General features: G+C 52.3%; 1 non-coding gene across 1 annotated transcript; it reads right to left on the reverse strand.

Moving 5' to 3' along the window:
- Positions 1-386: 386 nt before the first annotated feature.
- trnap-agg lies at positions 387-476 on the reverse strand. The gene is given in 2 exon segments: positions 387-422; positions 441-476. It is a non-coding gene; the product is annotated as a tRNA-Pro (tRNA).
- Positions 477-14,451: the final 13,975 nt, after the last annotated feature.

A 14,451-nucleotide genomic window follows, 5' to 3' on the forward strand; every position in this document is an offset into this window, starting at 1 on the left:
CGATGAAGATAGAATTTAAACCCATTTGTGCACGGAGCATATATTTTGCCGCAACATGTCAGGATGGCCGAGCCGTCGAAGGCGGTGCGTTTATCAACTCAATGGGCTTCATAATTCCTTTTGAATTTGGTTTGATTGTTAAAGTAACATCAAAACAAACTCTTTTTTGTCCCTCGCTTTTCTTTTCGGGATCATTGGGTCAATTCGGTTTTTTCTGGTTTGTTGGCCTCCACTGCGAGCAGAACAATAGACATTCTGGACCAGGCGTCAAGGAGCAGTTGAGCCCCAAACACGCCCCTTCCTCCTTTTCCTCCAAATTGCTCCCAATGCAGTTGGGAGTGCAGTGGCACCAAATCGATCGCCGAGATGTTAAAAAGTGCCTTGCAGGGCTCGTCCGGGATTTGAACCCGGGACCACTCGCATATCACCGCAGCAGAAGACCCTAAGCGAGAATCATACCCCTAGACCAACGAGCCAGACGGTGGTCCGTGTCCCGCTGAAACCACCTTACCATTACCTCCCAAAGCAAATGGGCTTCTTAATTCCTGTTGAATTTGGTTTGTTTGTTAAAGTAAAATCAAAATAAACTCTTTTTTTGTCTCTCGCTTTTCTTATCGGGATCATTGGGTCAATTTGGTTCTTTCTGGTTTGTTGGCCTCCACTGCGAACAGAACAATAGGCATCTGGGACCAGTCTTTATAAATGGAAGCATCGACCACAAAGGCAATGTCGCAATGGAGATTCTTCATAAAATCCTGAAAGAGCAATAGAAAATGTTGGATAACTCGGCTGGTCTGGCAACATCTGTTAAGAGAGAAAAACAGTTCCAGTTCCAAACCCAGTATGACCCTGCTTCCCATTCTCTGTTTCCCTCTCCACGGCTGCTGTCAGCCTGTTGAGACTTTCCAGCATTTTCTGTTTAAATCACGGGACAACACGCCAGCTCTCAACGACTGACATGGACACGATGGGCAGAATGGACTCACCCCGATCTGTCACCATTCTCTGATTCTCGAAACGAGAGTGTAAGATCTGAGCAACGTGAAGTATCCAATTGGAGAGTTGCATCCTGGTGATTGGAATCTCTCTCCCCCGCTGCTTCCGGTGCTGCTTTCACAGACAAGTAGCCGAACAGCGGACAAACAGGAGGAAATTCATTCAGTTGAAGAGGCAGAGGAGGATTCTGGAAGAGGTCAACTGAGTCACCTCGACTCCACTGTGGGTAGCCGAAGAACAGGTGTCAAGGAGCGGTTTAGCCCCAAACATTCTCATTGTCTTTCTTTATAACTCGTCAAATCTATATTGCAGAAAGGATTCGAGCAAATGGTAGAACAATATAAACCCTTCCTGCTCCCCCCCCCCCCCCCCCCGCCCCTCCGCAGCAGAAGGCACTCCGATGGCATCTTCAACATAACTGTTGCAGGTATTGGATTATGTCCGACCTAATGATTATTGCGATGGCCAGGAATCGCACCCGGCTGTACTCCTTGGATGGCAGCTGTGCTCACCACGATACTACCATCGTTCACTGACGGCGACCAAAACCTTTTGGTGCTTTACATTAGTTTGAGAACAGTTGTGGTGATATGAGTGGTAGCACTGCCATTGGTGCAGAGCATTGGTTTCCCATTGGCTCTGGCTGGTCATGTGCCACTCGTCTGATTGGCTGGGACTAGTCATGTAACTGCTCACCAATTGGTCCAGAGGCAAGTAGACCCCGCCTCGGAGGCGGGGTATAAGTACCCAGGTTTCCCGGCGGTCGGCTTTTCTCTGTAGTCGACCACCGGGCTAACGACTGGCTGATTAAAGCCACAGTTCGGATCTTCATCGTGTCTAGCGTCCAATTGATTACACTGCTTCTGAAGATCCTCCACCCAGACTATAGAAAAGGGGGATTCTATGGACTACTTCATGCAACGTTATCTGGTTGCTCGTGAAATCCATTCTCACTCCTGTACTCATCCAGATTTCACTTTAAAACATTTCTGCTCTGCGTCTTAACTGCTCCTTAAGATAGACACTTCCAAATTCTACCACCTCAATTGGAAAATACATGAATATTGACTGTTTAACTTGTATTTACTCCAAACCCTACCTCTCCATCGACCGGATCACATCCCATCACTGATTGATCATGTTGATCTGTTTCTGCAACACCAACAGTTTAAGTGAATGTCTCCCTCTCTGTTGCGGTTCTGTGTTGTGGCCAGTAGATTGAAGGAGACAGCGAAATTCACAGATCAGAGAGACAGAACTGATCAGAACAGTCGAACACTGTTCATGTTGAAACCACATGATAAAAAGGTGGAAAAGTTGCTTAATTCACTCCCCGCCCTAATAGCGCATACATTACGTGTTGGAAACCATTTCTTTCCCTCAGTTTAAAAGTTATGAAGTCGCGCAAAAGAGAGGTTCGTCAGATATTAAGCCATTAGACGCATCGAATCTGCCCGCCATTCTATCATGACTGATATGTTCCTGATCTGATACCTTGAATCTTACAGACCAAAAGATCGATTGTGATATCAGCCAGAACATCTTCTCCCGAGAACACATGACCTCGGAGCGGGAGTAGGTAATTTAGCTTCCTGAGCCTCACACATGCCATGTGATCTTGGCTGATTTCATCCTGGCCTCTCCTGCACCGTCCTGAACGTTTTCCATAACCCTTCAACTCCTTACAAATAAAAATCTCTCTAACTCCTCCTTAAATTTACTCCCTCTCCGTGCATCCAACACTGCCTGGCGTAGCGAATTCCGCAGAATCACAACCCTTTGGAGAAGTAGTTTTTCCTCAAATCTTTTTTAAATTTGCAATCTCTTATTCTAAGATGATGACCTCAGGTTTTAGCATGCCCCACAAGAGGAAGCATCAACTCCATGTATACCTTGTCCGTAGCTTTTGACGTCTTACACGTCTCAATTAGATAATTGCGCATAAATTCGGAGTGAAAAACTGCTGGTGAGTCTCCCTCAGTTTGAAACTCACGATGTTGCGCAAAAACATCCAATACAACTATTCCTGCGCCGGCTGGGAATATAATCCTCGTCAACTGCTTGGAAGGTGCTATGCTCACCACTATACCACCATCACTGCATTTTGCATCTTAACACCGGGTTGAATAGAAAGAGGAAGAGAACTCCATCAGTTCATAGATGAAAAACAAATTCAGGCGTGTTGACGTCGAAACTTATGGGACGATGTGGCTGAGCAGTTAAGGCGATGGACTGTTCGTCCATTATGCTGAGCACGAGTCGGTTTCAAACACTAGCGTTCGGAGCACTGCTCCTTCCTCAGGTGAATTAGAGGAATGTTCCAGAAACATGTATATAAACAAATTCAAAGATGCCAGACAATGCTTAGAATGCAAGCATTTGCAGGTAATTAAGTATTTACAGATCGAGAGACAGGGGTAACTCCAGGTTAAAGAGGTATGAATTGTCTCAAGCCAGGACAGTTCCTAGGATTTCGCAAGCCCAGTCCAGATGGTGGGGGATGAATGTAATGCAACGTGAATCTCAGGTCCCGTTTGAGGCCGTACTCATGTGTGCGGAACTTGGCTATAAGTTTCTGCTAGGCGATTCTGCATTGTCGCATGCCCTGAAGGCCGACTTGGAGAACGCCTACCCGGAGATCAGAGGCTGAATGCCCTTGACTGATGAATTGTTCCCCGACTGGAAGGGAACATTCCTCCCAGGTGATTGTCGCGCGATGTCCGTTCATTCGTTGTCGCAGTGTCTGCATGGTCTAGCAGCCAATGTACCACACTTCGGGACATTGTTTCCTGCAGCGTATGAGGTCGACAACGTTGGCCGAGTCGCACGACTAATTACCGCATATGCGATGGGTGGTGTTCCCATGTGTAATGGTGGTGTCTATGTCGATGATCTGGCGTGTCTTGCAGAGATTGCCATGGCTGGGTTGCGTGGTGTCGTGGTCGCTGTTCTGATGGCTGGGTAGTTTGCTGCAGCAATGGTTTGTTTGAGGTTGAAGGCAAGTAGTGGGGGTGTGGGGAGAACATTGGCAAGACTTTCCTCAACATCAATGACGTGTTTAAGGCTGCAAAGAAGATGTTGTAGTTTTTCCGCTCCGGGACAGTAGTAGAGAACAAAGGATAATCTGTTGGTTGTAGAACATAGAACAGTACAGCACAGAACAGGCCCTTCGGCCCTCTATGTTGTGCCGAGCCATGATCACCCTACTCAAACCCACGTATCCACCCTATACCCGTAACCCAACACCCCCCCCCCCTTAACCTTACTTTTTAGGACACTACGGGCAATTTAGCATGGCCAATCCACCTAACCCGCAAATCTTTGGACTGTGGGAGGAAACCAGAGCACCCGGAGGAAACCCACGCACACACAGGGAGGACGTGCAGACTCCGCACAGACAGTGACCCAGCCGGGAATCGAACCTGGGACTTTGGAGCTGTGAAGCATTTATGCTAACCACCATGCTACCGTGCTGCCCGTGTCCTGTGTTTGTCTTCTGAGGAGGTCTGTGCGGGTTTTTGCTGTGGCGCATTGGAACAGTCGATCAATGAGTCGAGCTCCAGATCCCGTTTGTACGAGAGCATCTTTCAGCGTTTCTAGATGTCTGTTACGTTCCACTTCGTCTGAGCAGATCCTGAGGGCTTGTCCATAGCGGATGGCTTCTTTCATGTGTTTAGGGTGGAACCTGGAGAAGTGGAGCATCGTGAGGTGATCTGTGGGCTTGCGGTAAAGCAAAGTGCTGAGGTGACCATCCTTTATAGAGACGAGTGTGTCCGAGAATGCAACTGATTTTGTAGAATAGTCCATGGCGAGTCTGATGGTGGGATCGAACTTATTGATGTCATCGTGTAGTCGTTTCAGTGATTCTTCTCCGTGGGTCCAAAGGAAAAAAATTTCATCGATGTACCTGGTGTATAACGTCGGTTGAAGGTCCTGTGCGGTGAGGAGGTCATGTTCAAACCTATGCTTGAAGATGTTGGCATATTGAGGTGCGAATGTGGTCCCCGTGGCTGTTCCGTGTGGCTGGATGAAGAACTTGTCGAAGGTGAAGATGTTGTGATCCAGAATGAAGCGGATGAGTTGCAGAATTGCGTCTGGAGATTGGCAGCTGTCGGTGTTAAGCACCGAGGCTGTTGCAGCAATGCCGTCGTCATGGGGGACGCTGGTGTAGAGTGCCGAGACATCCATTGTGACGAGGAATGTTCCTGGTTCAACTGGTCCATGGGTGCTGAGTTTCTGTAGGAAGTCCGTTGTGTCGCGACAGAAGCTGAGCATACCTTGTACGATGGGATTCAAGATGCCCTCGATATAGCCAGAGAGGTTCTCACACAGGATCCCATTGCCTGAAACGATAGGACAGCCTGGTGTGTTGGCAAGGTGTATTTTCGGGAGGCAGTAGAGATGTCCAATGCGGGGATTACGTGGGATGAGAGCACGTAGGGTGCTCTGAACGTCTGGATCCAAAGTCTTAATCAGTCTGTTGAGTTGGCGGATGTGTTCCTTGGTCGGATCTGCGTGTATCTGTCTGTAGTGTTCCTGGTTGTTGAGTTGTCGGTATACTTCTTTGCAGTAGTCCGTTCTGGTCAGTATGACGGTTGCCTCTCCTTTGACTGCTGGTTTGATGACGATGTTGCGGTTGGTTTTGAGAGCGCGGATGGCGTTGCGTTGTGCTTGGGTGACGTTTGGGGCTCTCTTGTGAATGCGACTGATGAATCTGGCATTGACGCAACACCGGACGGCTTGAGCATACATGTCGAGTCTACGGCAGCGGCTACTTGCCTTCAAACAGCCGCGCAAGCTCAAACAAACCATTGTTTGCAACAAACTACCCAGCCATCAGAACAGCGGCCACGACACCACAAAACCCTGCCATGGCAACTTCTGCAAGATGTGCCAGATCATTGACATGGATACCACCATTACACGTGGGAACACCACCCACCATGTATGCGGTACCTACACGTGCGACTCGGCCAACGTTGTCTATCTCATACACTGCAGGAAAGGATATCCGAAAGTGTGGTCCATTGGCGTGACCATGCAGATGCTGCAACAATGAATCGACATATATAGCGCGACAATCACCAGGCAGGAATGTTCCCTTCCAGTCGGGGAACACTTCAGCAGTCAAGGGCATTCAGCCTCTGATCTCCGGGTGAGCATTCTCGAAGGCAGCATTCAGGATGCGCGACAATGCAGAATCGCCGAGCAGAAACTTATGGCCAAGTTCCTCACACATGAGTCCGGCCTCAACCGGGACCTGGGATTCATGTCGCATTACATTCATCCCCCACCATCTGGCCTGGGCTTGCGAAATCCTACCAACTGTCCTGGCTTGAGACAATTCACATCTCTTTAACCTGGGGTTACACCCATCTCTGGATCTGTAAAGACTGAATTACCTGCAAACGCTTGCATTCTAAGCATTGTCTGGCATCTTTGAACTTGTCTATATGTATGTTTCCGGAACAGACCTCTTCATTCACCTGAGGAAGGAGCAGTGCTCCTAATGCTAGTGTTTGAAACAAACATGTTGGACTTTAACCTGGTGTTGTAAGACTTCTTACTGTGCTCACCCCAGTCCAAAGCCGGCATCTCCACATCATTCTACTCAACCCGGTGTTAAGATGCGAAATGCAGCGATGGTGGTTTAGTGGTGAGCATAGCGCCTTCCAAGCAGTTGACCAGGGTTCTATTCCCAGCCGGCGCAGGAATAGTTGTATTGGATGTTTTGCGCAACATCGTGAGTTTCAAACTGAGGAAGACTCACCAGCAGTTATTCACTCCGAAATTATGCGCAATTATTTAATTGAGATGTATATGATGTCAAAAGGTATGGAGAAAGTAGACTTGGTGTTGATGCTTCCTATTCTCGGGTGTTCTGATACCTGAGGTCATCATCTTAGAATAAAAGATTGCAAATTTAAAAAAGATTTGAGGAAAAACAACTTCTCCCAAAGGGTTGTGATTCTGCGGAATTCGCTACACCAGGCAGTGTTGGATGCACGGAGAGGGAGTAAATTTAAGGAGGAGTTAGAGAGATTTTTATAGGTAAGGAGTTGAAGGGTTATGGAAGACATTCAGGACGGTGTAGTTGAGGCCAGGATGAGATCAGCCAAGATCACATGGAATGTGTGAGTCTCAGGAAGCTAAATTACCTACTCCCGCTCCGAGGCCATGTGTTCTCGTGAGAAGATGTTCTGGCTGATATCACAATCGATCTTTTGGTCTGTAATATTTTAGGTGGCAGATGATGAACATAGCAGCCATGATAGAATGGTGGGCAGATTCGATGCGTCTAATGGCTTAATATCTGAATAACTTCTCTTTTGCGCGACTTCATAACTTTTAAGCTGAGGGTAAGAAATAGTTTCCAACACGGAATGTATGCGCTATTAGGGCGGAGAGTGAATTAAGCATCATTCTCACCTTTTTATAATGTTGTTTCAACATGGACAGTGTTCGACTATTCACTACCCGCCAATCCCTTAAACAAAAACTAAAAATCACAACATTTTTACTTTACCCTCATGAAGTGAAGCAAACCGAAACGCAACAGATACATCCCAGGCGAGGATTAGATACGAACCCACGTGCGGAGAGCACAAAGGGTTATTATACATCCCCTTAACCACGTGGTACAACGCCTTTATTTCTGAAGAACTTGAATATACGATCTTCTCACGGACAAGTAGCCGAAAAACCCTTCCAGTGTACAAACAGAAGGAGTTTCATCCAGGAGAGGTGGCTGAAGAGAATTATGGGAGAAGCGAGCCCGGTAACCTGGACTGTCCTGTTGGTAGCTGTGGAAGAACTGGTGGCAATGAGCGGTTAAACACTGAACCCGTCTGCCTCCATTAGTCTATCCTCGAACCGAACTCGATGTAATGTGGCCTGATAACTTGGAATAGATTGTCACATCAGAGATTGCAGATCCATCTTGGAAAAGTGAGCCTCACTACCGAGAATCAGTGGATGAAAAATCGACGAGGATGTGATTCAAACCGCCTCGTGCTCAGCATAATGGACTAACAGTCCATCGCCTTAACCACTCGGCCACATCGTCCCATAAGTTTCGACGTCAACATGCCTGAATTTGTTTTGCATCTATGAACTGATGGATTTCTCTGCCTCTTTCTATTCAACCCGGTGTTTAAGGTGAGAAATGCAGCGATGGTGGGATAGTGCTGAGCATCGCTGCCTTCGAAGCATGTGACCCGGGTTGTATTCCCAGCCGGCGCAGGAATAGTTCAAACGGATGTTTTTGCGCCACATCATGCGTTTCAACTGAGGGAGACTGGCCAGCAGTTTCTCGCTCAGAATTTATGCGCAATTATCTAATTGAGGTGTAGAAGGTTCAAAAATATATGGATAAAGTAGACGTGGTGCTGATGCTTCCTCTGTGGGCCATTCTAAAACACGAGCTCATAATCGTAGAATAAGAGATTGCAAATTTGAAAAAGGGTTGAGGAAATGAAATGAAAATGACTTATTGTCACAAGTAGGCTTCAAATGAAGTTACTGTGAAAAGTCGCTAGTCGCCACATTCCGGCGCTTGTTCGGGGAGGCAGATACGGGAATTGAACCGTGCTGCTGGTTTGCCTTAGCCTGCTTTCAAAGCCAGCGATTGAACTCTGTGCGCTAAATAACCAGTTCTTCCAAAGGGTTGTTATTCTGTGGAATTCGCTACCCCAGCGTGCGCTGAATGCAGGAAGAGTGAATGAATTAAAAGGGGAGTTAGAGAGATTTTTATCGGTGAGGACTTGAAGGGTTCTGGAGAACGGGAAGGCCGGTGGATTTTTGGCCAGGATGGGATCAGCATGGAAGCACATGCGCACCGCAGAGCACAATGGATTATTATGCACCTCCTGAACCAAATGGGCCAACACCTTTACTTCAATAGAACTGTAAAATGCGCTCTTCTGACAGACAAGTAGCCGAAGAACACCTCCAGTGCATAAACAGGCGGAGGTTCATTCAAGAGAGGTGGCTAAAGAGAATTATGAGAGAAGTGAAACCGGTAACCTGGACTGTCCTGTGAGTAGTTGAAGAAGAACTCAGGAGGCTAAATTGCCTACTCCCGCTCCTGCGCCATGTCTTATGGGGAGTAGGTGCTCTGGCTGATATCGCAATCGACCTCTTCATCTGTAACATTGTTGGGCAGCAGATGAGGAACATATCAGCCAGGATAGAATGGCGGAGCAGCCTCGATGGGTCAAATGGATTAATTCTGCTCCAGTATGACAGCCCCCCCCCCCCCCCCGACAGGCCGGACGGCGGAGGAGCCGGAGCGGGAGCCGAGGAGACGGAGCCGAGGAGCCGGAGCGGAGGAGCCGAGGAGCCGAGGAGCCGGGGAGCCGAGGAGCCGGGGAGCCGGGGAGCCGAGGAGCCGAGGAGCCGAGGAGCCGGGGAGCCGAGGAGCCGGGGAGCCGAGGAGCCGGGGAGCCGAGGAGCCGGGGAGCCGAGGAGCCGGGGAGCCGAGGAGCCGGGGAGCCGAGGAGCCGGGGAGCCGAGGAGCCGGGGAGCCGAGGAGCCGGGGAGCCGAGGAGCCGAGGAGCCGGAGCGGAGGAGCCGAGGAGCCGGGGAGCCGAGGAGCCGAGGAGCCGAGGAGCCGGGGCGGAGGAGCCGAGGAGCCGAGGAGCCGGAACGGGAGCCGAGGAGCCGGAGCCGAGGAGCCGGAGCGGGAGCGGAGGAGCCGAGGAGCCGGAGCGGGAGCGGAGGAGCCGGAGCGGAGGAGCCGGAGCGGCGACAGGGGGGCCCAACAGCAGCAGGTCCATCCCCTCTCCCTCCCCCCCCCCCCCCACGCGGGCCAGGAGCGGTGCGGCGGCGGCCCCTCTTCTCTCCCCCCCCCCCCACGCGACCCAGGAGCGGTGCGGCGGCCCCTCTTCTCTCCCCCCCCCCCCACGCGGGCCAGGAGCGGTGCGGCGGCGGCGGCCCCTCTTCTCTCTCCCCCCCCCCCCCCACGCGGGCCAGGAGCGGTGCGGCGGCGGCGGCCCCTCTTCTCCCCCCCCCCCCCAGCCAGCAGCGGGGACCCCCCCCCCCCCCCAGCCAGCAGCGGGGACACAACCCCCCCCCCCCAGCCAGCAGCGGGGACACAACCCCCCCCCCAGCCAGCAGCGGGGACACAACCCCCCCCCCCCAGCCAGCAGCGGGGACACAACCCCCCCCCCCAGCCAGCAGCGGGGACACAACCCCCCCCCAGCCAGCAGCGGGGACCCCCCCCCCAACCAGCAGCGGGGCCCCCCCCCCCCCCAACCAGCAGCGACCACCGGCCCACTCGCCCCTCCCCCCCCCCCCAACTGCTGTGACCACCACGTGGCAAAGACAAAGGGACTCTCTCTCCTGGTTGAGTGGGGAAAAAAGAAAAAAGAGACTTGTATTTCTGTTCTTCCCAAAAGAAAACTGGTAAAGAGAAAAGGGGTAGGGGAAATAAATTTAAAAAAAAAAAATATATATATATATATATATATACATATATAGATATATAATAATAAATAAAATAAAAATAGGGTGCGGAAAAGGGGGAAAAAGAAGAACAAGGAGAGAAGAAAAGATGAAGGGGAAGGGGGAGAAAAAAGTGCCAGAAAGGAGCCAAGAGAAAGGGGGCACCGGAAGTAGACTGGGCAAAGGGAAAGCCAGCTCGGGCGAACGAGTCAACACGCGAAGCGGCGGGAAGGATGCTTCGCCGCATCCAGAAGAGCTGGACGGGCGGGCAACCTCTCCCCTGGGGTTAGAGGGGGGCGTGAATTGGAAGGAAGCCTTTGCCGAGGTGGTGAGGGAGCAGCTGCAGGCATTCAAGGCAGAGTTAAAAGCAGACGCAGAGGCCGCAGCACAGGCAGCAGCGACCAGGGCCATGTCAGGGGTGCAGCAGGTTCTGACCAGATTGGAGAAGAAAGTGGATGCCCAAGGGAAGATACTGGAAGCCCAAGGGAAGATACTGGAAGCCCAGGGGGCAACCATTAAAGAGCTGGAGAAGGCAGCGACTGACGCGAGCGACCGGGTCATATCCCTGGAGAGGGGAATGGTGAAACTGAGTGCAACACAGGGGAGCCTGAAGGGCAGGGTAGACGACCAGGAGATCAGCTCGAGAAGGCAAAATATCAAGATAGTGGGCCTGCCAGAGGGGATAGAGGGTAGAAATCCCACAACATTCGTGGCTGCGATGCTGGGCTCCTTAGTGGGGCGGGAAACTTTTCCCACCCCACCGGAAATGGACAGAGCTCATCGGTCACTGCGCCCGAAGCCCAAGGAAGGGGAAAAACCGAGAGCAGTTATAGCCAGACTGCACCGGTACCGGGATAGGGAGACAATCCTGCGCTGGGCCAAGGAGAATAGAGTCTGCAATTGGGACGGGCACGCCATCCGAATCTACGAGGATTTTGGAGCGGACATAGCTAAGAGACGGGCGGAGTTCAACAGAGCGAAAGCAGCTCTCTATAAGAACAAAGTACGTTTTGGTATGCTGTACCCAGCAAAACTCTGGGTCACATACCAACACAAGGAATATTTCTTTACAGCCCCTGCCGAGGCGAATAGATTCGTCGAGGAGCACGGGCTGGAAAAACGCCATGGGAAGTAGGGACGAGGGGCCCATGGCAACGAGACACGTCATGCCGACGGGGGGGTGGGGAGGGGCGAGGCAAAGCCAGCCCCCTCCCCCCTGGCAGAAACACCCAGAACGGAAAACAACCCAATGCCCTAGGGCCCGCTCCAGGTGGGAGGCCAGGCCCCGGCACGAGGGAACGGGAGTACTGGAGAGGGGAGAGGGGAAGCGGGACAGCAACCTCCGAGAGGGGAGCCACCGTGCTAGCAGGAAAGCTAGCGAAGGGGGCGCGCAACAGAGCAGGGCCGCAGCGCACCCCCAACAGGGGGGAAGGCGCCAGGCAGGGGAGGGGGGGGATCACCCATCAAAGGTGGGAGAGCAAATGGGGACAGGAATGGGGGAGAGAGGGGCAATGGAGGGGTACACAGGGGTATCCCCGAAAGGGATAGAGCGGGGGGGGGGGCACCCGGGGGGCGAGAGACCAGGGAGGGGAAACGCAGGGACGAAGGGACAAAAGAGGCCAGTAAGGGAATAGGGCCACAAAGTGCCACAGACAAGGGCTCGAAACAGGGAACTGCTGCAAGCACCCACCCAGTACGGTCTGTGGGTGAAGGGGCCCCCCGGAGTGCAGGGGACTACCCGCGTGGCGGACACAAAGTGGACGGCCATGGCGGGTGTCCCCGGGACAAGGGGGAACCCCGGAGCGCAGGGACCCGACCGCATGGGGAGAGCAGTGATAGTGGACATCCTGGACGGCCCCCTAACATAGGGAAACCCCAGAGGGCAGGGGCGCGTCCACCGGACAAATATGGTTAACCCCACAGGAGCAAGGGGGCAGAAGCCCCCCACCAGAATAGTCACCTGGAACGTAAGGGGACTTAACGGCCCAGTGAAGAGATCTAGAGTCCTCACCCACCTTAGAAACATGAGGGCCGACATAGTCTTCCTCCAAGAGACGCACTTGAGGGAGCGGGACCAACTGCGGGTAAGAAAGGGCTGGGTGGGACAAACCTATCATTCCTGTTATGGGGCAAGGGCCAGGGGGGTGGCGATCCTGATTGGCAAGAGGACAATGTTTAGGGCGACAAAGACGGTTACGGACCCAGGGGGACGGTATGTCATGGTCAGCGGGGCCCTGGATGGGGCGCCGGTAGTTCTAGTTAACGTGTACGCGCCCAACTGGGACGACACGAGCTTCATCCAAAAGACCATGGCAGAAATCCCGGACATAGCGACGCACCGACTAATCATGGGGGGGGACTTCAACTGTGTACAGGACCCAACGACGGACAGATCAAACCCCAGAACGGGGAAAACCTCAAACATGGCAAGGGAACTCAGCCACTATATGGAGCAGATGGGAGCAGTAGACCCCTGGAGATTCGCCCACCCGGGGGAGAAAGAATTCTCTTTCTTCTCCCCAGTACACAACGTGTACACCAGAATTGACTTCTTTGTGGTGGGGAAAACGGTGCTTCCAGAGATAGACAAGGTGGAATACTCCGCAATTGTGATATCAGACCACGCTCCACACTACATGGATGTACGGCTAGAGACGGGAAGGGCCCAGCGCCCCAAATGGAGGTTGGACGGTGCCTTACTAGCTGACAAGGCCTTCAGCGAAAGGATAGCGCAGGCCATAGCGGAGTACACTGAGATCAACCAAAACGGGGAGGTCTCACCCTCCACGTTCTGGGAAGCGCTTAAGGCCGTACTAAGAGGGGAAATCATAGCCTACAAAGCGCAAAGAGATAGGGAGGAAAGGGTGGCTAGGCAGAAGCTGGTCGACTCCATACTGGAGGTAGACCATAAATACTCCGAGGCCCCGACTGTAGAACTCCTGGCGGAGAGAAAAGAATTACAAAGGAACTTTGACCTGCTCTCCACCAGGAAAGCAGTACACCAACTCCGCCAGGCACGCGGGGCCCTATACGAACACGGAGACAAAGCCAGCCGCCTGTTGGCCCACCAGCTGAGAAAGCAGGCAGCCAGCAGAGAAATCGCGCAAATCAGAGATACCAGAGGCACGTTGGAAACAGAACCAGAGAAGATTAACAAAACCTTCAAGGCCTTCTACCAAGAGCTGTACACCTCAGAGCCCCCAACGGGGAAGGCTGGGATGAACCGGTTTCTTGACGGACTGAACATACCAGTTGTGGGAGAGGGCAGAAAACGGGATCTGGAAGCACCACTAGCACTGGGAGAGATCATGGACAGCATTAGCTCCATGCAGGCGGGGAAGGCGCCGGGACCGGACGGATTCCCGGCGGACTTCTACAAAAAATTTGCGACAGCGCTGGCCCCGCACATGCGGGAGATGTTCACAGACTCGCTAGCTAGGGGCACGTTGCCACCCACGTTAGCACAGGCCTCAATCTCGCTGATACCTAAGAAAGACAAAGACCCAACGGAATGTGGGTCATACAGACCCATATCTCTGCTGAATGCAGACGCCAAAATACTGGCCAAAATCCTAGCCAAAAGGCGAGAAGACTGTGTACCTGAGGTGGTCACAGAGGACCAGACGGGCTTTGTCAAAGGTAGACAGCTGACCGCGAACATCAGGCGCCTGCTGAACGTGATAATGACCCCCTCCGGGGAGAGAACACAAGAGGTGATCGTCTCCCTGGACGCAGAAAAGGCCTTCGACAGAGTCGAATGGAAATACCTCATAGAGGTACTGGAGCGGTTCGGGCTTGGAACAGGGTTCACCGCTTGGGTAAAGCTCCTGTACAACGCTCCCATGGCGAGTGTACAGACCAACAATACCAACTCCCAATACTTCCAGCTGCACAGGGGCACCAGACAAGGATGCCCACTGTCCCCGCTGCTGTTCGCACTAGCAATCGAACCGCTAGCAATCGCGCTCAGGGCAGCAAAAAATTGGAGGGGGATCCGAAGGGGAGGTAGAG

This window comes from Scyliorhinus canicula, chromosome 31 (assembly GCF_902713615.1).
Source record: "Scyliorhinus canicula chromosome 31, sScyCan1.1, whole genome shotgun sequence".
NCBI classification, from domain to species: Eukaryota; Metazoa; Chordata; class Chondrichthyes; order Carcharhiniformes; family Scyliorhinidae; genus Scyliorhinus; species Scyliorhinus canicula.